The 23,997-nt window shown below is 43.0% G+C and overlaps 1 long non-coding RNA gene across 7 annotated transcripts in view; it reads right to left on the minus strand.

The window, feature by feature from the left end:
- Positions 1 to 23,997, minus strand: part of LOC103890417 (uncharacterized) — a 30,220-nt gene that overhangs the window by 5,204 nt on the left and 1,019 nt on the right. For 2 of the 7 annotated variants that reach the window (XR_008524513.1, XR_008524515.1), the window contains exon 2: positions 10,948 to 10,998. The exons of 2 other annotated variants lie outside the window; for them this stretch is intronic. This is a non-coding gene — a long non-coding RNA (uncharacterized LOC103890417). Of the gene's footprint in view, positions 1 to 4,883; positions 4,986 to 10,947; positions 10,999 to 15,457; positions 15,512 to 23,997 lie in introns of all 7 variants that reach the window. 3 more of the 7 variants (XR_008524519.1, XR_008524514.2, XR_010139693.1) reach the window with 3 other exon arrangements.

Here is a 23,997-nt window from a genome sequence, read left to right on the forward strand (position 1 = left end):
GGAGACTACATATGTGTATTTATGTAGCTAGAAGGGCAGGTTAAGGGAGAGAATTCTGATTGTCCCCTAGCCCTTCTTCCCTTCTTTCAGTAGTTTTATCTGGGAGATGGCTGCCTGCCTAAAGGCTACGTTTTCTCACCTATTTTATAGTCAGGTTTTTAGCCAGCCCCCAAGATGCCTCCAACAATCTCTGCCTCCTGGTATTCACACCTTTGCATAGTCCCTGCCCACATTGTGCCACAGAATTGGTCTGTGTGACTAACACAATTAAGCAGAAATAATTCTAGGTCATTTCTGAGATTAGGTTCTAAAGGACACTATGCTTTCTCTCTATCTCTCTCTCTCTTCCCCCTGGGATTACTTGCTCTGGGAAAAGCCAGCTGCCATTTTGAGCAGCTCTACATGTTGAGAAGCTCATGTGGCAAAGAACAGAGGCCTCCTGACAACAGCCAGTGAGGAGGTGAGCTCTGCCAACATCCATGTAAGTAAGTGTAGAAGTACATCCTCCAGCCCCTGTTGAGCCTTCAGATAACTGCAGCCCCTTAGCCACTACCACTCAGCTAAGCTGCTCCTGAAATTATTTGATATCATAAATGTTTGTTGTTTTAATCTGCTACACTTTGGGATAATTCGTTATGCAGCAATAGATAACTAGAACATTACGTGTGGCCAAGAAAGTAATATGTGCACTTCAGGATCATGCCTCTAAAAGGAATAAGTATGCTTTCTTGTTTCTCCTTCCCATTTCCTAGAATGTAAGCATAGTAATGAGCCATCTTACCATCAAAGCCACATGGGTGACAGCAACACCTTAGGGTTGGAGGACAGCCATGCAGAAAGAGCCTGAGTCTCTGCATTATTCAGGAAATGCTAGGTTTAGCTGCACTAACAAACAACTTCCAGTCTCAGCATCTTCAAAGCAGTGGTTTATTTCCAACTCCCTCAAATCTGCTGCAGCTCTGGGCTTCTAGAGTTGCAGTTTAACAGTGACTACGTTCTTCTTCTCAAGACAATGGCTTCTATCAGGAGGGCCCTCTACACAGCTACAGGTCTCTCCAGCTTTTGGTAACATCTTCCCCCCCTTGACCCTCCCTTTGACCCAAGCCTAGAGGTGGTAACTGTTGTTAGCCCCAATGCTTCACTATCCCTTGTAGGTTTCCCTTAATATTCTTCATACCTTTGTAGAATTCCTTCATTAAACTGCCTTCAATTACCTCTGCCATCTATTTTCTGTCAATATCCTGACCTATCCAATCCTTCTTCATCAAATGATAGCTACTAGTCAAAACAGCCAATAACATAAGAAATGGAAAGACATGTAAGTCCCAAAGGATGATCTTTTAGATTATAAGCAGAGCGAACATGCACCAGCACCCAAGTCTCACAGTGCATAGAAAAGATATCCCCCAAAAAAAAAAAAAAAAAAAAGAAAAGATATCCCCCTTTGTTGTCATCATCAAGATAGTGAGAAGCAGTGGCATCCAAAATATTTGTGAATCTAGGCCAAATCATTCCAGTAAAAAGCTATTTCACCTACTTATTCCAAAATTAAAGCTTATTCCAAAATATTTTCAATATTCAGTTCAAGTATAATTGACATACCAATTAATTCCTCAGCTGGGCTTCCACTGAGTTCAGGCAGAAAGTTCTAAGTTAGGGCATGAAGTTTGCCAGGTTTCTGTTTTGAACAAGTGTATTAGTCCATTCTTACACTGCTACAAAGGTACTACCTGAGACTGGGTAATCTATAAGGAAAATAGGTTTAATTGACTCACAATTCCACATGGCTAAGGAGGCTTCAGGAAACTTACAGTCATGGCGGAAGGCAAAGGGGAAGCAAAGACATTCTTTACATTGCGGCAGATAAGAGAGAGCTAGCAAGATCAGGGAAAACTGCCTTACCAAACCATCTGATCTCATGAGAACTCACTCACTATCATGAGAAGAGCATGGGGGAAACCAATTCCATGGTCCAATCACCTCCCACCTGATTCCTCCCTCAACACCTGGGGATTACAATTCAAGATGAGATTTGAGAGGGACACAAGGTTCGGGGAGGCCTCCAAAAATCTCACAGGCCACAAAGTATAGCTCACAGCCCAACTCATTGCATGGTAGGAAAAAAAAAAAAAAAAAGAAAAATGAAAGAGGAGGAAAGAGAGAGAGGAGAGAGGGAGGCTTATTAGGTCACAGAAAGAAAGATGACTGTTCAAATGAGGAGACGCCTCTTCTACATTAAAAGCAAACAAACAAAAAGCCTCATTTGGAAGTCCTCCCTGAGGGGCCACAGGTAGAGGACCTAGAGAAAGACAATCTCATCCAGAATAGAGAATGTGACTTTGCTCCAAACACATCAGCTTCCAATAGGGAATCTGCAGTGGCCAAAGGGGCAGCCAACAAGATAATGGAATATGATTGTTGTCCACAAAGATGCCTAGGACAGAAATTCCTGTAGGATCAACAACACAGCTAGGAAGAAAATGAAAAAGTCAGATTCTCCATTCATTTATTGAAATATTCACCAAGGCTGGGCATGGTGGCTCATGCCTATAATCCCAGCACTTTGGGAAGCTGAGGCAGGTGAATATCCAGAGCTCAGGAGTTGGAGACCAGCCTGGGAAACATGGAGAAACCCCATCTCTACCAAAAATGCAAAAAAAAAAAAAAATTTAGCTGGGTGTGGCATTGCACACCTGTGGTCTCAGCTACTTGGGAGGCTGAGGTGGGAGGATTGCTTGAGCCCAGGAGGCAGATGTTGCAGTGAGTCGAGCTTGTGCCACTACACTCTAACCTGGGTGACTGAGTGAGACCTCATCTCAAAAAAAGAAAACAAAGGAAAGAAAGAGAGACAGAGAAAGAGAGAGAGAGAGAGAAAGAGAGAAAGAGAGAAAAAAAGAAAAGAAAGAAAGGAAAGAAAGAAAGAAAGAAAGAAAAAGAAAGAAAGAAAGAAAGAAAGGAAGGAAAAAAATTCACCCATTCTAATCCACAACAAACAATGAAAACAAAATCCAAAATCATGCATACTTATTAGGATACTTTTTGCTACAAGTGACTGAATATTCAACTGAAAGTGGCATATCAGGTTTTTTGTTTTTGTGTAGGTCATTCCAGGTTCAGTTAATTCAACAGCCTGACTAGGCCAGAGCTCTCAGTCATCCTTTCTGGGATTCTCTTCTCTTTCTCCTCATGGTCCTAAGATGATTGCTCCAGTTCCAAGCATCACATCCCACATGACATCATCCAAACACAGGAAAGGTCCTGGCTTTATTTTCAGTCATCTCTCATTTTATTTTATCACAGAGGAAAAGCCTTTTCCCAGAAGCTCCTTAGCAGTCTTCCCTTACCTCTCAGTGTCTGGAGTTGGGCCACATGCCCACTCCATGCCTATAATTGGTAAAGACAGTCAGCACTTGGAAGAGACTGGCACATAGCAGGAGCTTATTAAATATTTGTTGAATGAATGAAAGGTGGATTGGATTACCATAGTTGGCTTAGACCAATTATAGCCCATTTCCTAGAGCCCATTTTCCTAGAACACATTGTTGCTTAATGGCTGAAGAAAACTGGCATTTTCTTAGCAAGGAAGAAGGAAGGAACGGCTAATGGGCAGTCAATAGTGTATGCCACATTATGCTATTTCTTAAAGCAGGGAACCAGAGCAACCCATTAAAAGGGCTTATTGTTTTCTAATGGTTACCTTGTAAAAAAGCATTTTTGGATTTAAACAAAATGTTCATGCAAGGGGTATCTCATTAGCGAACAAGTTACACTATTCTAAAGAGAAATGAACTTTTTTTTTCTGCTCCAGCTTAGACATCAGTTCGTACAGATATTCTCCCTGTCTAAACCCCATCTGGGTTGGGTATCCTTCCTCTATGTTATCAGGCACTCTACCTCCCCATGTTACAGCAGTTACCACACTGGATTATATCCACTTATTTATTCTTCTTTCCTGCAGTACAGGCTGTTACGTGTTCACCAAATCCTGTTTCCTTTTCTTGTGTGCTACCTTTCTCAATCCTCTTTGCAGTTAGGTGTGGCCATGTGACTGAGTCTGGTCAATGGAATGTGAGTAAAGTAGTGTATACCACTTCCAAGCTTGGCCATAAAAACTACCTGTGCAATCTCCTGGCTTTCTCTTTCTTAATCTGCTGGCTTAATGAGAAGACTTTGTGGACATACAAAAATATGGAAGGAGGCTGGGACCCTGAATGACTGCATGGAACAGAATATCTGTCTTCTCAGCAATACACACTATTCTAAGATGAACTTCATGAAGAATGCATTTTTTATTGTGCTAAGCCACTGAGAATTGAGTATTTATGTGTTTTTGTTATGGTCATTATCTAACTCTAACGAATACATTTCCTCATTAGAATAAAAACTTACTGAAAGTAGAAACCTCCTCTGTCTTGTTCACCATGCTTTCTTGCCCTAGCACAGTGTCTGTCACATAATAGGCACTTAAGACACTTTTAAAAAATGAAATAAACGTAATTCTCCCAACTTGTATCAAGTATCTACTAAATGCCAAAATAGCTTGAACTTTGTAATGCCATTTAAAAAACCTAAAATATTTCTCCCCAAAATTTTGAGGAGTTAAGTCAAAGACACTGAAAACACAGAGGAACACTCTGCCCCAGCCTCCATTTTCCTGGTGGCAAACTCTTCCTTCCTTACTGGGGACAGCACTTGCTTATGGGTCCAGAGAGGGCATCAGCAGGCACCAGAGGACTCAGGGAACAGATTTTATGATCTTCCCACATTTTCCTGCCCTTTAAAAGACTGGAACCACTCTTTCCTTTGTCTTGTCACCGTGCAGGATTTATGGCTCTTTGTTAATATACTATTTAATCTAGGCCCCAAGCTAGCTTGAGAAATACTTTTAAACTGAGGCCTCTCTTGCAGCATCCACTAATGAGCTTCTGCTTGTTTTCCTCTTTTTAATCTGACTTTGTTTTCAGGAGAGTGTCTCAACTAAGAACCTAAAAGTGGGAAAAAAAGAAAAAAAAAAAGAAATTGTGTTTTCTCCCTTACACTATATTAGTAATTTTTGATATCACTTCATAGCTCAACATAGAAACAAATGTCAACAGAAGAATGGTGAAGTTCATAATTCAGAAAGGAGTTTTATTTCTCTTAAAAGTTTGCATCCTGCAGGGTGGCCATTCTTATGAGCCGGGAGGCGTAGCATCCAGCCAGGGCCCGGAAACAGACACTTCAACAGTGGAAAGAATAAGACAGGAATTTATGCTGAGCAGGGTGGCCAAATATACATATTCAATGAGGTATAGGAGGAGTGATGAATATTTATGAGAGGAGGAACATGCGCATGTGCAACTGAGCTTCATGCCTCTCCATGGGAACCACGTTCCCAAAACGGTGGTGTTAGCATTGATACAAAAATGGAGTGTTCGTTTGTTTGTTTGAGACGGAGTCTGGCTTTGTCACCCAGGCTATGTTGCAATGGCGTGATCTCGGTTCACTGCAACCTCCGCCTCCCGGGTTCAAGCGATTATCCTGCCTCAGCCTCCCCAGTAGCTGAGATTACAGGCACGCACCACCATGCCTGGCCAATTTTTGTATTTTTAGTAGAGATGGGGTTTCGCCATGTAGGCCAGGCTGGTCTTGAACTCCTGACCTCAAGTCATCCACTCGCCTGGGGCTCCCAAAGTGCTGGGATTACAGGCGTCAGCCACCGCATCCGGCCCAAGAATGGAATTTTCAGTCCTCTGAAGTCAAAAAGTGGGGGAAAGGTCATGGAAATCCTCACCGCGCATTCTCCATAGACTGGACAGAGCAAATCTGTGCTCTAATGAGGCGTGTCCGACCTCCCCATACAGTCTTGGCCGAGAACGCAGCTTCCAAGGTTTCACTGGAGTCCCGTTGGCCAAGAAATAGTCCATTCAGTCATTTGGGAGGCTTAGGATTTTATTTTTATTTCTCATTAACAATAAATCCCTTAAAAAGAAGCGCTGAGAATTATCTATTGTGATTGTCCTTTTTGGCAAAAAGGAAGGTAGGAAAAACGCTGCATCTCATTATTTATTTATTTATTTATTTATTTATTTAGAGACGGAGTTTCACTTTTGTTACCCAGGCTGGAGTGCAATGGTGAGACCTTGGCTAACGGCAAGCTTCGCCTCCCGGGTTGAAGTGATTCTCCTGCCTGAGCTTCCCGAGTAGCTGGGATTACAGGCGCCCACCACCACGTGGGCTAATTTTTGTATTTTTATTAGAGACAGGGTTTCACCATGTTGGCAGGCTGGTCTTGAACTCCCGACCTCAGCTGATCCGCCCACCTCAGCCTCCCAAAGTGCTGGGATTACAAGCATGAGCCACGGTGCCCGGCCTGCATCTCGCTTTTTAACTTGTAAGTGGGACTAAGAACTCCAGGGGACAAAGTGGATGGTGGAAATTTTCCCCCAATTTTGGTGTGTTTAAGAGGACACTTGTTAGCGCGTTTGTTGGTCTGTGGATCTGTCTCTTGCTTCAACGATGTTTGGATAAAACGGACCCGGGACTCCCTTTCTTCTAGCTTCTGACTGCCCTCCCATCTCCTCTCCACCTGCAACCTCCAGAATCACCTTCTCCACCATCTCCCGCTTCTGGGGCTGTTGCAGGACTTTTCCTTAGTTCAGCTAAAGATGGGAGTCATTGTCCCACAGCCACAAGAGTTTAGGCTTGAAGACGGTTTGAAGAGTGAGTAAAGCAGAGCTTTATTGGGTGAAAAGGAAAAAAGGGGGAACAGGGACTCTCCGAAAGGCCACAGTTCCTCTTGGTGCTCTTCCTGCCTCGCAGTTTGAATCCCAGGTTCCACACAGAAGAGGAGGGGCCAGGCTCTTTCAAGCTGCAAACTGCGTGAACTTCTCAAGGCGCCACCCTAGCGCACAGGCTAGTTGGAGTTTTTCTGGTAACCCTTCCCACCTGACTGTGTTAGGACCAGCCACACCATTTTTGTGGTTAGCTCCCTATTGCTGACCCACCAACCATGAGCTCCCAGATTTAGCAGAATTATTCAACGTATGTGGAGGCAGCCATCAACTCCATCTGTGGGCTTCCTACAATTACTTCTCTCTGGGCTTCTATTTCAACCATGATGATGTGGCTCTGGAAGGCGTGGGCCACTTTTTTTTTGGTTGAGGGGAAGGGTGTTCCTCAGTCACCCAGGCTGGAGTGCAGTGGCAGTGGGACAATCATGGTTCACTTTAGCTTTGACCTCCTGGGCTTAAGTGATCCTCCCGACTCAGCCTCTCGAGTACCTCAGACAACCGGTGTGCACCACCGCACCCAAATAACCTTTTGTTTTATTTTTGTAGAGAGTGAGTCTTGCCCAGGCTGGTCTCGAACCCCTGGGCTCAAGTGATCTTACTGCCTCACCCTCCCAAAGTGCTGGGGTTGTAGTCATGAGCCACAGCACCTGGCCTACTTCTTTCACAAATTGGCAGAGAAGCACTAGGGTGCCCAGTGTCTCTTGAAGATGCAAAACCAGTTTGGCGGCCACGCCCTCTTCCAGGACTTCCAGAGCCATCTAAAGATGAGTCGGGTAGTCCAGATGCAGTGCCTCACATCTGTCATGCCAGCACTTTGGGGGACCCAGGTGGGAGGATCTCTTGAGGCCAAGAGTTTAAGATCAGCCTGGGCAACATAGCGAGACCCTGTCTCTACAAAAAAAAAAAAAATTTTAATTAGCCAAGCATGGTGGCATGCACCTGTAGTCCCAGCTACTTAGGAGGCTGAGGTGGGAGGATTGCTTGAGCTCAGGAGTTCGAGGTTACAGTGAGCTATGGATCATGCCACTGCACTCCAGCCTAGGTGACAGAGTGAGACCCTGTCTCAAAACAAACAAAAAAAGTTAAAAATACAAATCAAATTTTTTTGCTACCACTAGGATTATTAAATTAGAACCTCTGCAGGTAGGGCTTGGGAATCTATATTTTTAACCAGCTCCCCAAACATTCTGATGCCCAATGAAATATGAGAAACATTGCTGCCTACCTTGCCTATGTTTGTGTGTTTTTCAGTAAGTTAATTGAAAACAGTTTTAGCATCTCCCATTCCATCCCCTTCCCTTTTAACTAGCTAATGTCCATGCTAGGAAACTGCCTAAAAATAGCTTAGGGTTTCCTTCCTGCTGGCACTGGTGGGGGTAAGACAGTTACAGGCTTTCCCTCTCACCTCTGTTTTTATTGTTTGTCTTTCATCAGTCAGCTGCAAAGCATTACTGGCTCCATATCTCACAGGTCCCTGCAAATTTCGTGCTGCCAGGACTTGGCCAATGTTAAGGTAGCTGCTGACTTTCTTTTCATCGCACAAATGACCACTAGAATTCTCATTGTTGGTGAAAGTGTAAAATGATACAATTTATTTGGGAAAACTGTTTGGCAATATCTACTAAAGTTAAATATGTACCCACTCCATGACTCAGCAATTCCACGCCTAGCTGTATACCCAAGAAAAGTTGAATGTGTACATCCACAAGAAGGCATGGACACCAATGTTCACAGCAGCTCATTCATAATAGCTGCAAACTCAAAACAACCCTTCTGGGTTTGTCCAGTAACAGGAGAATGGATAAATGTTATGACATATTTATACAATACTATATGGCAATAATTTAGAAAACAATTGATACATGTAGCAATATAGATGGATCTCAAAAACATGTTATGCAACAAGAGCCATCTGCAAATGAGTATATGCTGTATTATTCCATTCATATGAACTTCAAGAACAGGCAAAGCTAACCCGTGGTGATAAATAAGAATAAAAGCTACTTATAGGTAAGGGGAGGGGGCTTTTGAACTGCACAGGGTATGAGAGAATTTTCTGGGAAGATGGAAATATTCTATTGATAAATCTTGATTTGGCTGGTGGCCTCAGAGGTGTATTTGTGTAAAAATTCATTGAGCTGTACTCTTAAGATTTGTACATTGTACTGTAATTCCAGATAGATGGCTGGATTCCATTGCTATCAAAGGACAGATCTAAAAGCACATGCTTGTTACTTCCCCACTCTTTCTTATCTGAATTTCTTCCACTCCACAGGCCTCTATAGTTTTTTGTGTTCTTACGTACTTGCCAGACATTTCTTGTGGCCACCAGTCTTTTCTCTGTCTTTCTTCTAGACTTTCCTCTCCTTGCAGTCACCATGAGCAGCACCAAAACTGATCCTCTGTATCCACCCCCTTTGCCTCCAACCAAGGGAGCCAAGGGTAGGTCACTAACTAGCTAAAACCCTGCTTGCTTGGCCCTTCTATAACCTGAAGTAGCTGTTGCCTTTTTGTTTTGTTTTGTTTTTTGAGACAGAGTCTCTCTGTGTTGCCCAGGCTAGAGTGCAGTGGTGTGATCTTGGCTCACTGCAACCTCCACCTCCTGGGTTAAAGTGATTCTCCTGTCTCAGCCTCCCAAGTAGCTGGGATTAAAGGCATGTGCCACCATGCCTGGCTAATTTTTTGTATTTAGTAGAGATGGGGTTTAACTACATTGGTCGGGCTGGTCTTGGAATCCTGACCTCATGTGATCCACCCACCATGGCCTCCCAAAGTGCTGGGATTACAAGCATGAGCCACTGTGCCCATCCACTGTTACTACTCTTTATGGCTCTTTAAAATCTTCCATTTCTATTTCTTTGCCCATTTCCATCTTCTTCACAAATTGGCTCCAGCTTCTGGTGATGAATGAAAACATGTTCTACTTTGGTTGGTAGATTTAATTAGGACTGCTGTGGTTTTGGACACAATCCCAGATAGATTTATCAAACAGAGTGAATGTGACAGCAAAGCAACTTGGTGAGCTGCTAACAATGGAGGATTTAGAACACCAAAGCTGGGAGGCCAAAATTAAAGACAGTTAAATGAACTGCTAAAGTTGGATGATCAGTGCAGAAGAGAGAGCACAGACGTGTGTAAAAGCCCTCACATGTATGTTGTATCTTAATTTTTCACTCAGAAATTTACAAATGATAAAATTCAGGTTTTTCAGAGCAGAGGTGCCAACATATTTGGACAGAATCTGACTTTTGTTCCCAAGTAGAATGAATGAATCTCTGCCCACAGTTGAATCAACCTAATCCAAAAGGAGAAAAAAAACTGTAAAGCTAAACTACTGAACATTTCTGAGTCACCCACAAAAATGAAAGTATCAGTTAAACAGGAGAAATTAAGGAGCCATTTCGTCTTGGAAGGGGAGTCTGTTCTTGAGGGCATGCAGTTGTCTTTGTAGATTGCTGTTCTTGGATAAAAATAGACAGGGAGAAAGAGCAGTCACTTCTCAAGTGACCCCAACCTGTTAAGAAGGCATGATGCTCTAGGCTGGTGGTGTTTAACCTTGGCTGCATCCTGGAATTACCTGGGGAGCTTTAAAAACCACTGTGGCCTGGATCCCACCCCAGAGATTCTGATTTAATTGGTCTGGGGTGTGGCCTGGGCATCAGGATTCTTAAAAGCTCCCACGTGATTTTAATGTGCAGCCAAAGTTGAGAACCACTACTCTAGATTCTAGAACCTGGACCCAGCAGGGCACCTCATAGGCTACTAAACATTCAATAAATATGTGTTGTAATAGTAATAGTAATAGTAATTTTAAATGTTTTAAGTTGAGATATAATCCACATAACAAAATCCACCATTTTAAAATTTGATTTGCTGATTTTTTGTCCATTTTTCATGTCATACAACAATTACTCCTATATAATTCCAGAACATTCCCATCACTCCTGCTATAGACTAAATATTTGTGTCCCTCCAAAATTCATATGTTGAAATCCTAACCCCCAATGTGATAGTATTAGGAGGTGCCTTTGGGAGGTGACTAAGTCATGAGGGTGGAGGCCTCATGAATGAGATTAGTGCTCTTACAAGGAAGAGACACAAGAGCCCTCTGCTCTCTAGTATATGAGGATACAATGAGAAGACAGCATCTACAAACCAGCAAGTGGGCTCTCACCAGACACAAGATCCACCGGCTCCTTGATCTTGGACTTCCCAGCCTCTAGAACTGTGAGAAATAAATGTTTGTTGTTTAAGGCACCCAGTATATGTTAATTTGTTATAGCAGGCCTATATTAGGCCATTCTTGCATTGCTATAAAGAAGCACCTGAGACTGGGTAATTTTTAAAGAAAAGAGGTTTAATTGGCTCACAGTTCTGCAAGGAAGAAAGCTTCTACAGGAAGCATGGTGCTGGCATCTGCCTGGCTTCCAGAGAGGCCCCAGGAAGCTTACAATTATGACAGAAGGCAACGGGGGAACAGGCACATCACATGGCGAAAGCAGGAGGAAGCAAGAGAGAGTTGAGGGGGCAGGTGGCACACATTTTTAAATGACTAGATCTCATGTGAACTCAGAGAGAGAGCTCACTTATCACCAAGGGGATGGCCCTAAGCCATTCAAGAGGGATCCACCGTTATGATCCAAACACCTCCCACCAGGCCCCACCTGCAACACTGGGGACTACAATTCAACATGAGGTTTGGGCACAACATCCAAACCATGTCACAGCCAATATGGTTTGGTTGTGTCCCCACCCAAATCTCATCTTGAACTGCAGTTCCCATAATTCCCATGTGTCAGGGGAATGACCGGGTGGGAGGTAATTGAATCATGGGGGCAGTTACCCCCATGCTGTTCTCATGATAATGAATGAGTTCTCATGAGATATGATGGTTTTATAAGGGGCTTCTCCTGCTTTGTTCAGCATTGCTCCTTCCTTCCACCGTGTGAAGAAGGACATGTTTGCTTCCCCTTCCGCCGTGATTGTGAGTTTCCTAAGGCCTCTCCAGCCCTGTGGAACTGTGAGTTAATTGAATTTCTTTCCTAATAAATTATAATTACTGCTGGGCAGTTCTTTATAGCAGTGTAAGAATGGACTAATACACAGCCCAAACTAAGACAACTCCAAAGAGAAACCCTATACCTGTTAGCAGTCAGTTTCCATTCTCTCCTCCCCTGAACCCCCAACCACTTATCTACTTTCTGTCTTTGTGAAGTTCCCTATTCTGGATATTTTATATACATAGAACCATGTGATACATTGTCTCATGTCAGGATTTTTTCACATAGTATAATGTTTTCAAGACCCATCCATGTTGTACACCACAAGGTCAAACGGCAACCATTTGGAATCTTTTGGAGGTTTAGAGAATTCAATTCCTTTTCAATTAGGTGTTAAACAAAGTTTATAGGAAGGCATTGTTTTGGACTAGTCTCCTGCACTAGGCTCCAGCAGACCAGACCAAACCAAAATGGAACCATTTATGTTAACTGAAGCAGGTAAATCCCCAAATGGACCAGCGTTTTCCTGAAAGCAAGAGATTCACAGCAACCAGAAAAAGCCAAGTTTGCCTGAGTCAGCATAATAAGGAAGTCCCCTCTGCTTTAACCCTTATAAGAAGTGACCTGTAGTAAGCTTGTGTTAACCAATCTACTTTTTAAAATTATTGTTTCCTCTGTTCCAATGATGCATTCTGAAAAAAGTTTTTAAAAATTATTGTTTCCTTGTTCCCACTTACAAAATCTATTCTGCCATGCCCAGGAGAACACTCATTCTATTCTATAGATTGAAGTGTTGCCCAATTATAGAATAGCTAATAAAATTCACTTAGATTTTTAAACTAAATGTGTCATAATTTTATCTTTTGACATAAGTTGCTCCATTTGTACCAACAAGTGAGAATTGTGAGTGAAAATCCCACCAATAGTTTTAGATTCCGCAATTAGTAAATAAGTCGTAGACCATCTCCAAAGCCAAGGAAGTTTCAAAACAATAGCAGCAACCTAAGAGGCCCTGTTTATAGGGTTAGATGAGCCTAAATAAGGATAATAATCAGGGAACTTGCTTTACACTGTTGGGGGAAAAAGCCACAGTAGGGCCAGATTTAACACATATGCCAGAGAGAAGGATTGTTTTGCTTTAAGGAGCTGAACAGCTAGCCAGAAGGAAGAGAGAACCTTCGGTATTCTTTTCCTGCTCTGGCCAACATCATCATTCCTTTCATCTTCTCTCATAAGGAATCTACTATGTTGTCCAGTCCTGGTACAAAATACTTATTCCATAAAAGCACATGAGTCTCTAGCCTGACAATCAGAAGGGACTTTCCCTTCAATCTCTCCTCTTTTGTGCTCTGCACTCCTTAATGCTTGGGGGATGTGGAGAGCAGTAAGAAAAACAAAGCCAAAGAATTATGATCCCTGGGTCATTTAATGAAGCTAGTTTATTTATTTATTTATTTTAGAGCCTGAGATTTACTTGGGGATATTAAAAAGTCTGATAAAGTTGATCCAAATTCCACAAATACAGACTAAATGCAGTTTCATTTCAGTACAGTAAACACTGCCAGAGTGGCTACAAGGTGGCAGACACAGGGCTGGGCACTGGGGTCCAGAGACGAATGAGGCCTTGACCCTGCTCTCACTAGATGGGTTCACTTAGCATCCAGCTCCGGAATTTAAGCAGATCTCCCAGGGGGCATGTATGTCCGTCTTATATAGTACAATTAATTACTCTCCAAGTCTGCATGCACCTTCAGAACTGAACTCAGGTTAAGGATCAAGCAGAAGCTCAGATGTGGTTTGAATAAGGATGTTGGCCTTCATGGTTAAAGGTGTAAAACCAGATGTGTATAAGCTCACCCTGTGATGAGACATCCCTGCAGAGCCTCCTTAGCTGGTTTTCACCACATTTTGAGATCAGGACATCTTAGAGTTGCTTACTCAGGAGGCGGAGAGGGAAAGGCTACCTCCTCCTGCCAATTGCTGCACTTTTCATTCCCAGTGGGTAACAGAAGGCTGGGCACCCAAACAGCTTATCTAGGCCCAGCTGTGAGGCTAAGATGACATATTGTCCTCTCTGTATATAGGAAATGCTAGAGGACTAGAAAGGCTGACAATAAGACTGTTAATGACTTTGAAAAGATTTAAAGCTGCAAGGAACTGTGGAGAACATTTGAGTCCTGAGCAGTGGAAGCAAGAGGGGAGTGGTGAACAGAATGGCCACTGGAGCAAAGAGCTTGTTGTCATTGTCCTTCTTCTCTATGGGTATGGTGCCTCCCAGCAGTGGGCCACCCACCTGGGCCCTGGGGCTCCAGCCCACATGAAAAAACCTGGAGCCAAATACTGCCATTGCGGCCTCCCTGCTTAGATAAAGGTTTCATCAGACAACTCACAAAAAAGAAAGTCAATGGGCTCACACAATCCCCTTTCCACAGAAACAGGGCCTATCTTGGACAAAATTATTAATTTTGGACTGGTTTCTGAGGTCTTTTTCTAACCACCCAATGGGTTCATCTTGCTGGCTGCCCAGATACAGCCAATTTATTAGGACAGAAATTGCAACAGAGAAAGAGTTTAATACATGTAGAGCCACCTAACCAGAAGGCTGGAGCTTTATTATTACTCAGATCAGCCTCCCTGAAAATTTGGAGGCTAGGATTTTTTAAAGATAGTTTGGTGGGTGGGGGCTAGGGAATGGGTGCTGCTGATTGGTTAGGGATGCACTCATAGGGTGTGGAAATGGTCCTTCTGCCCTGAGTCCACTTTTGGGGAGGGGCCACAGGACTAGCTGAGTCATGAGTGGACTCATCAGGTTGTCAGAAATGCAAAACTCAGAAAAGACATTTCAAAAAGTGAATCTTATGTTCTACAATACTGAGGTCATTTACAGGAGTAATATGGGAAGTTACAAATCTTGTGACCTCTGGAACAATGGCAGGTTATCATTTAACTATGCATACATCTTAGCAGAATTCAAGCCCCTCTTGTAATCCTAACTTTGCAGACTTTAGTTTAGTTTTGGGGAGGGCTATTATTATCCTTGCTTTAAGGTTACACTATAAGCTAAATTTCTCCAAAAATTAGCTTGGCCCATGCCCAGGAATGACCAAGGACAGTTTGGAGGTTAAGGCCAAGATGGACTTGGTTAGGTCAGATCTCTTTTACTGTCATATTTTTCTGTTATAATTTTTACAAAGGCAGTTTCACTTTCATATTTTATTTCTCATCCCAGTCACCCATGGGAGACTATGGCCTTTTCTTTTCCTTATCTTCATCTTCTTCCATTGAAACTTATCTGTCCTATGTCTCATTCCTTCAGTTTCCTTTCAGCTGAACTGTGTTGAGAGGTATCCAATGTCTCCAAAGGTGACCACATATGTGATGGTTGGCATCGGCTGGGAAGGGAAGTCTTATGACTTAGCAGCAGGGACCAGTATGGCCAACCTACAGGGTAGCCACAGGGCTTTCTTGAAAGCTTCTTGGAGAAACCCCAGAGATTGTCAGGGAAACACACCTTCTGACTTCACTCTGTTGAGAAATAACTCCTGCTATCTGGAAGCTGAAATTTTACTAGGGGAGATAAGAACTACATGCAAATAAAATATATGGCCTGTATTAGTCCGTTTTCCTGCTGCTGATAAAGGCATACCTGAAATTGGGAAGAAAAGGAGGTTTAATTTGACTTACAGTTCCACATGGCTGGGGAGGCCTCAGAATCATGGCGGGAGGTGAAAGGCACTTCTTACATGGCAGCAGCAAGAGGAAGATGAGGAAAAAGCAAAAGTGGAACCCCCTGATAAACCCATCAGATCTTGTGACACTTATTCACTATCATGAGAATAGCACGGGAAAGACTGGCCCCCATGATTCAATTACCTCCCCCAGGTCCTCCCACAACCTGTGGGAATTCTGGGAGATACAATTCAGGTTGAGATTTGGGTGGGAACATAGCCAAACCATATCATTCTGCCCCTGGCCCCTCCAAATCTCATGTGCTCACATTTCAAAACCAATCATGCCTTCCCAACAGTCCCCCAAAGTCTTAACTTATTTCAGCATTAACCCAAAGTCCACAGTCCAAAGTCTCATTTGAAACAAGGCAAATCCCTTCCTCCTATGAGCCTGTAAAATCAAAAGCAAGCTAGTCACTTCCTAGATACAATGGGAGTACAGGTATTGTGTAAATACAGTCATAACAAATGGGAGAAATTGGCCAAACCAAAGGGGTAGCAGGCCCCATATAAGTCTGAAACCCAGCAGGGCAGTCAGATTTTAAAGCTCCTAAATGATCTCCTTTGACTCCAGGTCTCACATCCAGGTCACCCACAAGAGATGGGTTCCCATGGTCTTGGGCAGCTGCACCCCTGTGACTTTGCAGGGTAGAGCCTCCCTCCTGGCTGCTTTCACAGGCTTGCATTGAATGTCTGCAGCTTTTCCAGGTGCACAGTGCAAGCTGTTGGTGGATCTACCATTCTGGGGTCTGGAGGACAGTGACCCTCTTCTCTCAGCTCCACTAGGCAGTGCCCAAGTAGGGACTCTGTGTGGGGGCTCTGACCCCACATTTCCCTGCCACACTGCCCTAGAAGAGGTTCTCCATGAGGGCCCCGCCCTGCAGCAAACTTTTGCCTGGATATCCAGGCATTTCCATACATCTTCTGAAATCTAGGTGGAGGTTCCCAAACCTCAATTCTTGACTTCTGTGCACCCACAGGCTCAACACCAAGTGGAAGCTGCCAAGGCTTGAGGCTTCCACCCTCTGAAGCCACAGCTCGAGCTCTTTGTTGGCCCTTTTCAGCCAAGGCTGGAGCAGATGGGACCCAGAGCACCAAGTCCCCCTAGCATGGGGACCTTGGGCCTGGCCCATGAAACCACTTTTTCCTCCTAGGCCTCCAGGCCTGTGATGGGAGGGGCTGCCATGAAGGTCCCTGAAATGGCCTGGAGACATTTTCCCCATGGTCTTGGGGATTAACATTAGGATCCTTCCTAGTTATGCAAATTTCTGCAGCTGGCTTGAATTTCTCCTCAAAAAATGGGTTTTTCTTTTCTACTGCATCATAGGCTGCAAATTTTTGAAACTTTTATGTTCTTTTTTTCCCTTTTAAAACAGAATGCTTTTAACAGCACCCAAGTCGACTTTTGAATGCTTTGCTGCTTAGAAATTTCTTCTGCCAGATACTCTAAATCATCTCTCTCAAGTTCAAAGTTCCACAAATCTCTAAGGCAGGAGCAAAATGCTGCCAGTCTCTTTGCTAAAACATAACAAGTGTCACCTTTGCTCCAGTTCCCAACAAGTTCCTCATCTCCATCTGAGACAACTTCAGCCTGGATTTCATTGTCCATATCATTATCGATTTTTTGTCAAAGCCATTCAACAAGTCTCTAGGAAGTCCAAACTTTCCCACATTTTCCTGGCTTCTTCTGAGCCCTCCAAACTGTTCCAGCTTCTGCCTGTTACCCAGTTCCAAAGTTTCTTCCACATTTTTGGGTATCGTTTCAGCAATGCCCCACTCTACTGGTACCAATTTACTATATTAGTCTGTTTTCATGCTGCTGATAAAAACATACATGAAACTGGGAAGAAAAAGAGGTTTAATTGGACTTACAGTTCCACATGAGTGGGGAGGCCTCAGAATCATGGTGGGAGGTGAAAGGTACTTCTTACATGGCAGTGGCAAGAGAAAAAATGAGGAGGAAGCAAAAGTGGAGACCCCTAATAAACCCATCAGATCTCGTGAGACTTATAGACTATCAGAATAATAGCACAGGAAAGACCAGCCCCCATGATTCCGTTACCTCCTCCTCAGTCCCTCCCACAACATGTGGGAATTCTGGGAGAATTCAAGTTGAGATTTGAGTGGGGACACAGCCAAACCATATCATGGCCAAATAATACTTTGAAATGTGGATTTCTTTCTTTTTCTCTCTCTAGGGCTCCTCTCCCTTCCTTCGAGAAGGCTTTTGGCCTCATTGCCTTGGGGAAGGAATGTAGCAAGGGAGAACACAGATAAAGCTTGAAAGTGTTTTTTTGCTCCTTGTTCCAAAAGCTTACACACCCTTAGGGAATCCAAGAGGTGCGGCATTGTGGAGGAGATTAAAGAAAAAGAAGCTGTGTCATCCCCAGACTGGAAAGAGTTTTCCATGGGTGGGGGTAAAAAGAAAAGAGGAGAGGCTGTGGGTTCTAGGAGCAGAAAGGATAGTGCCTGGCTTTGCAGCACGGTCACTATTTAGGAAAGAAAACCCTAGAGAGAAAATGGCTGTGTCTAAGTAGAAAGAATTAAAGGAGCCTCGTCAAAGGCTCCCGCATCCTGGGCAGGCTAGAAAGGCAGCAGGAAGCTGGAGGACCCAAAGGGAACATATGGAGGAGAAGAACACACCCTAGCAGTAACCCGTGTGGACCAGGGCCCAGAGGACCATCCCAATCTGCCTTCCCTCCCATAATCCCCTAACCCCAGCCCTCCAGCCCCACCACTCAACATCTTAGCACCTGAAAATTCAGAAAGGTGTGAGACTGTTTTTCTACCAGCCAAGTGGGGGGGAATAAAGCTCAAAGTCAGAAAGCAAGCTGAATTATGGAGAATAAAGTCATGCTTTTCATACACCTGAGTTTACGGCCATGATTCAAGGCAGAGAAGGCAGTGTGCGGCACGGGGGAGAAGGATGTAGGTGGCTCTTGTGCTGGAGGAGGTTGGAGTCTGATTGTGGAGAGCCAGTTTGAGTTCTCCTGGATTAGCCAAACTCCCACCACAGGGAGGGAGTTGAAGACTTGGTTCTCTGCCTGAGAAAAACCTGTATGTTCTCAGAACAAAATGAAATGTGTTATTGCTGATCAACAAGATACTAACAATAAAGCACTTTGTTAAACACCTTCATATATGTTTGTTAATATGGTGAATCCTGTAGTGAGAATTGCTAAGATACAGTGTTTACTTAATAAATAAGCCGAGGGAGATTTGGAACTTTACCTATAAAGGGTGAAATAGATTCATCTGGACAGATTTAATGTCCATGATAGTTAACCAAATGACAAAGTTTATTTTGGCAATGAGTGTGAGGTATTTTTATTGCTCTCATTTAGTTCTTATTCCTTATTGCCTTTGCAAAATAAATAATGCTGCTTCATGCAAAATAAACTTCAAGCATGTTTTAACCTGATTTGTGTGGATGAGTCAAGATTTCCCCAAGAATCTATCCTGCAGCAGTCCCTTCTTCCACTAATTTATTTTTGTAAAAAAATTAATAGACTTTCTTTTCTTTTTTAGCATTTTAGGTTTACAGAAAAATTTAGCAAAAAATATAGAATTCCCATATATACCTCTGCTCCCTACCCCGCCCCCCAATTTCTCTTATTAACATCTTGCATTAGTGTGGTACAATTGTTAAAAACTTGATGCGCCAATATTGATCATTATTATTAACTAAAGTCCATAGTTTACATTAGGGTCCACTCGTTGTGGTGTATATTCTATGGGTTTGAATAAATGTATGATGGCCTATTTCTACCATTACAATATCACACGGAGTAATTTCACCGCCCTAAAAATCCTCTGTGCTCCACCTATTCATTCCTCTCTCCCTTTCCTTTTCCAGCCCTGGCAGCCACTCCAATTTGCTTTTATTAATCACACAAACAACTATACAGCAAATGAAATGAGAATCCAGTGAATACACATTTACATTGTATATCTAACCTTTTACATCAGTTCACATTGTCTCTATCTTTATCAGTAGGCAAGTTTATATTTTTCCATAGCTATAATAACTGTGCATATTATTTTCAATTCTAATTGTGTTCAATCAGCATCACTTCATAGATCTATTCCTATGTACAAGCAGAGTCCACACACATATCATCTTTTATCTTGCCATAATGTCTAAGGATGAATTACCTTATACTTGCTATGATTTTTCAGGATAAACCACCTGCCCTGCAGTTATGAGATGTTTGCTCAAGTTCTATCTCTTCAACATAAACAACTGGCATTGCCATACAATTTGATTCTTGTGAACTAAATGGTGTCATACAGAAAGGGTCATTTTTCTTCAAAAAACAAGTTTTTGGAGATCTCTCATAATTCAAGATTCATTTTTCCATAGGAATAAATAAAGAGTATGAGAGATGCATTCTGGGAGTACAAAAATCTATAACTATTGGAGGACATTTTTGCTTTCATATTGCTTTTCATTTTTTAGCACTATTTTTAATTTTTCCTATAGTCTCCTAAATTAATAGGCAGTCTCCTAAATTAATAGTACAGTAATAATTTGCCTTATTCATACCATTTTCTCCTATCTAAATTTTATGCTGGACTTTCTGATTTATGGTTGCATTTTTTTTCAGTCTAGTTTTAGCAACATCATCACTTGAATGACATTTTTATAAAATTTGTAAAATCTTTCAAATTATAGTAACAGTCAATATTAGAATAACAATATAATAAATACTAACCTCACAGAATTTCAGATGTCTTTGAATAACCATGGTTCTCCTGACATGGAGAAAGAAGAGGATTACAGTTTGCTAACTGAAAGGGCACTCTCAGATGCTAGGCAGCAATTGAGAACAGTTTACAAGTCACTTCCTTACAGTGAGACTTAAAATTTTTATATCATGCTGCATTACATTACTTTAAATAGAGTATTTAAACTATTTCCACAGCAGAATGCATGCAGCCTGCTGCTGGCCCTGCTGAATTGCATGCACCTTAAAAACAACTAGAAGGAGGTCGGGCGCAGTGGCTCACGCCTGTAATCCCAGCACTTTGGGAGGCTGAGGCGGGCAGATCACCTGAGGTTGGGAGTTCGAGGCCAGCCTGACCAACATGGAGAAACCCCGTCTCTACTAAAAACACAAAATTAGCTGGGCATGGTGGCGCATGCCTGTAATCCCAGCTACTCGGGCAGTGAAGCAGGAGAATCGCTTGAACCCAGGAGGCAGAGGTTGCGGTGAGCCGAGATCGCACTGTTGCACTTCCAGCCTGGGCAACAGGAACGCAATTCCGTCTCAAAAAAAAAAAAACAAAAAAACTAGAAGCCTATTTTGTTTCCTTTAGGCTGCAACTCACTTTTTATCTTATCATCCAAATAAACCAAAAATCTCTTTTGGAACATAAGCTTGGGGTTTTCTTTTCTTTCAGCATAAAAAACTCCCAAGGAGCTGGACAACAGTAACTCATTTAGAGAGGTTTCATTCTGGCTATGCAAGCCCCAGTCTGATTCTTGGTTCCTGACTTTCCTCTCCTTGTGAAGTGACTGCATATTGTAGGCAAGGCTGTGGCCCTGGTCTAGCATTTCCCATGCAGGATTTACAGCCTCGCTGCTGAAGGGATGCCCAGTGAGAGACTTTGAAACAGCTTGTTTAGGTAAGTGTAGATGCTGCCGAGTCCCAGCCAGCCAGCCTTAGCTGTGACTCTGCAGTGCCTGGTAGAGCTGCCTATGACATTCCTCAAGTCAGCCCTGCAGACCATCCTACAACAGGCGCTCCATGGAGATCAAAGCTATATAAGCTAGTTTTTTTCTGTTTTTGTTTTTGTTTTTGTTTTTTAGTATTGAGTTGTAGGAGTTCCTTATACATGTTGGAGTTTAAACCCTTATCAAATAGTTTGCAAATATTTTCTCCCACTTCATGGGTTGCCTTTTCACTCTGCTGATTTTCTTTACTGTGCAGAAGCTTTTTAGTTCATTGTAGTTTCACTTACTTATTTTTTAGTTTTGTTGCCTATGCTTTTGACGTTATATTGTGAAGATGTGGAAACAGCCTAAATGTTCATCTGCAGATGAACAAATAGATAAAATGTGGTATATATATATACAACAGAATATCCTTCAGCCTTAACACAGAGGGAAATCCTGCCTCATGCAACAATATGGACTAAACTTAAGGGCATTGTGCTGAGTGAAATAAGCCAGTCACAGAAAGACAAGTACTGTATGATTCCACTTACATGAGGTATCTAAAACAGTCAAATTTATAGAATCAAAGAGTGGAACGGTAGTTGCCAGCCACTGGGGGGAGGAGAAATGGAAAGTTACTAACAACAGGCATCAAGTTTCAGTAAAGCCAGATGAATAAGCTCTAGAAATCTGCCACATTGTACCTATACAGTAGTTCCTCCTTAACTGCAGTTTTGCTTTTAGAGGTTTCAGTTACCCAAGGTCAATCACAGTCTAAAAATAGGTGAGTAGGGTACAATGCAGTATTTTGACACAGAGAGAGAAACCACATTCACATAACTTTAATTACAATATATTATCACAATTGTTCTATTTTATTACTAGCTATCATTGTTCATCTCTTACAGTGCCTAATTTATAAATTAAACTTTATCATAGGCATGGTGTCCTAATTAGGGAAAAGGAGTCCGGCTTGTAGGACCAGGGGAAAGCAAAGAGATAAAGCAAATAAGCCATATGTCTGCCTTTCTTCATGGTCCAGAACATATAAACAAAAACAGGAAGCAGATAAGCTACAGGGCTCCTTTTCTTTATGGCCCAGGACATACGGCCCTCCTGCACAGATAACGTACAGAACTCCCAAACTTCCTGCTTAGCATCAAATGCTTCAATTTTTCAAACACCCCGGCTGGCAGAAGAATGCAAGTTAAGCTCCCTGCTGCTTTGGCATTATCAATCAGCCCAAGTTCCGTTCTATAAAATCCTCAGCAAGCCTTTTGACATGGTTTGGCTGTGTCCCCACCCAAATCTCATGTTGAACTGTAGTTCCCATAATCCCCATGTGTGGTGGGAGGGACCAAGTGGGAGGCAATTGAATCGTGGGGGCGGTTACTCTTATGCTGTTCTTGTGATAGTGAGTTCTCACGAGATCTGATGGTTTTATAAGGGGCTTTTCTTTTTTTGCTTGGCACTTCTGGGTTCTGCCACACCGTAAAGAAGGATATTTGCTTCCCCTTCTGCCATGATTGTAAGTTTCCTGAGGTCTCCCCAGCCCTGAAGAACTGAGTCAATCAAACCTTTTTCCTTCATAAATTATTCAGTCTTGGGTATGTCTTCATTAGCAGCGTGAGAATGAACTAATACACCTTTGTTTCCTTGCAGTCCACTCCTTTTTTGCTGGTTCTGCCTGCTGCCTCCTGGCAATGTATTTTCATACTTTCTGTAATAAATCTGCCTTTCTTATTTACAACTGTCTTGGTAAACTCTTTTATCCCCAATGATATGGGAGTGCTGGGAAGGGAAGAGAGTGGTCCCTTTAAATGATATGAAAGTGGAGAAGGGAAATGCTGGGTAGAGGAGGGCGTGATCACTGGCCAGGGCTCTACCCTCATGGACCTAGGTGAGAACAGGCACTTCTGCCTTCCTACCCAAATGTTGCATTTTCCAAGATCACCCTGGCCCTATAAAAGCCCGAGACCCTAGCAAGGCAGAGACACAAGCGGCTGGATGTCGTGAGGGACAAGGCAGAAGAAGACACAAGCAGCTGGTTGTGGAGAGCACACTGGTGGAAGAGCGCGCCAACAAGCACTGGCAAGCCATTGACCAGCAGAAGGACGCAGAATTTGGCCGGAGCAGTCAGAGACGGCCTGACTCCAGGGGAAAACCATCTCCCTTCTGGCTGCCCCATCTGCTGAGAGTTACTTCCACTCAATAAAACTTTGAGTTCATTCTCCAAGCCCACATGTGATCAGATTCTTCTGGTACACCAAGGCAAGAACCCTGGGATACAAAAATCCCTCTGTCCTTGTGATAAGGAAGGGGGTCTAAATGAGCTGGTTAACACAAGCCGCCTATGTTGTCCGGACAACTAAACAAAAAGAGCAGCCTGTAACACATGCCCACTGGGGCTTCAGCTGTAAACAGCACCCCTAGACACTGCCGTGGGGTCAGAGCCCAACACCCTGCCCATCAGTATGCTTCCCTAGAGGTTTGAGCAGTGGGGCACTGAAGAAGGGAGCCACAGCCCCAATGCATGCCCTATGAGGGGGAAAAGAGGCCCTTTCCCATTTCACTACCACCGGCTCAGGTAGTCCTTGCCACCCCACAACAATAGGTAGGTAGGTAGTAGGAAAAAACATAATACAGTCATGTGCTGCACAACGACATTTTCGTCAATAATAGACCACATATATGGCAGTGGTCCCATTAGATTATAATATTGTATTTCTATGGTGCCTTTTCTATGTTTAGCTACACAAATACTTACCATTGTGTTAAAATTGCCTACAGTATGCAGTACAGTAACAAAATTCAGTACAGTAACTATACAGGTTTGT

The sequence above is a fragment of the Pongo abelii genome, chromosome 3 (genome assembly GCF_028885655.2).
Source record: "Pongo abelii isolate AG06213 chromosome 3, NHGRI_mPonAbe1-v2.0_pri, whole genome shotgun sequence".
NCBI lineage: Eukaryota > Metazoa > Chordata > Mammalia > Primates > Hominidae > Pongo > Pongo abelii.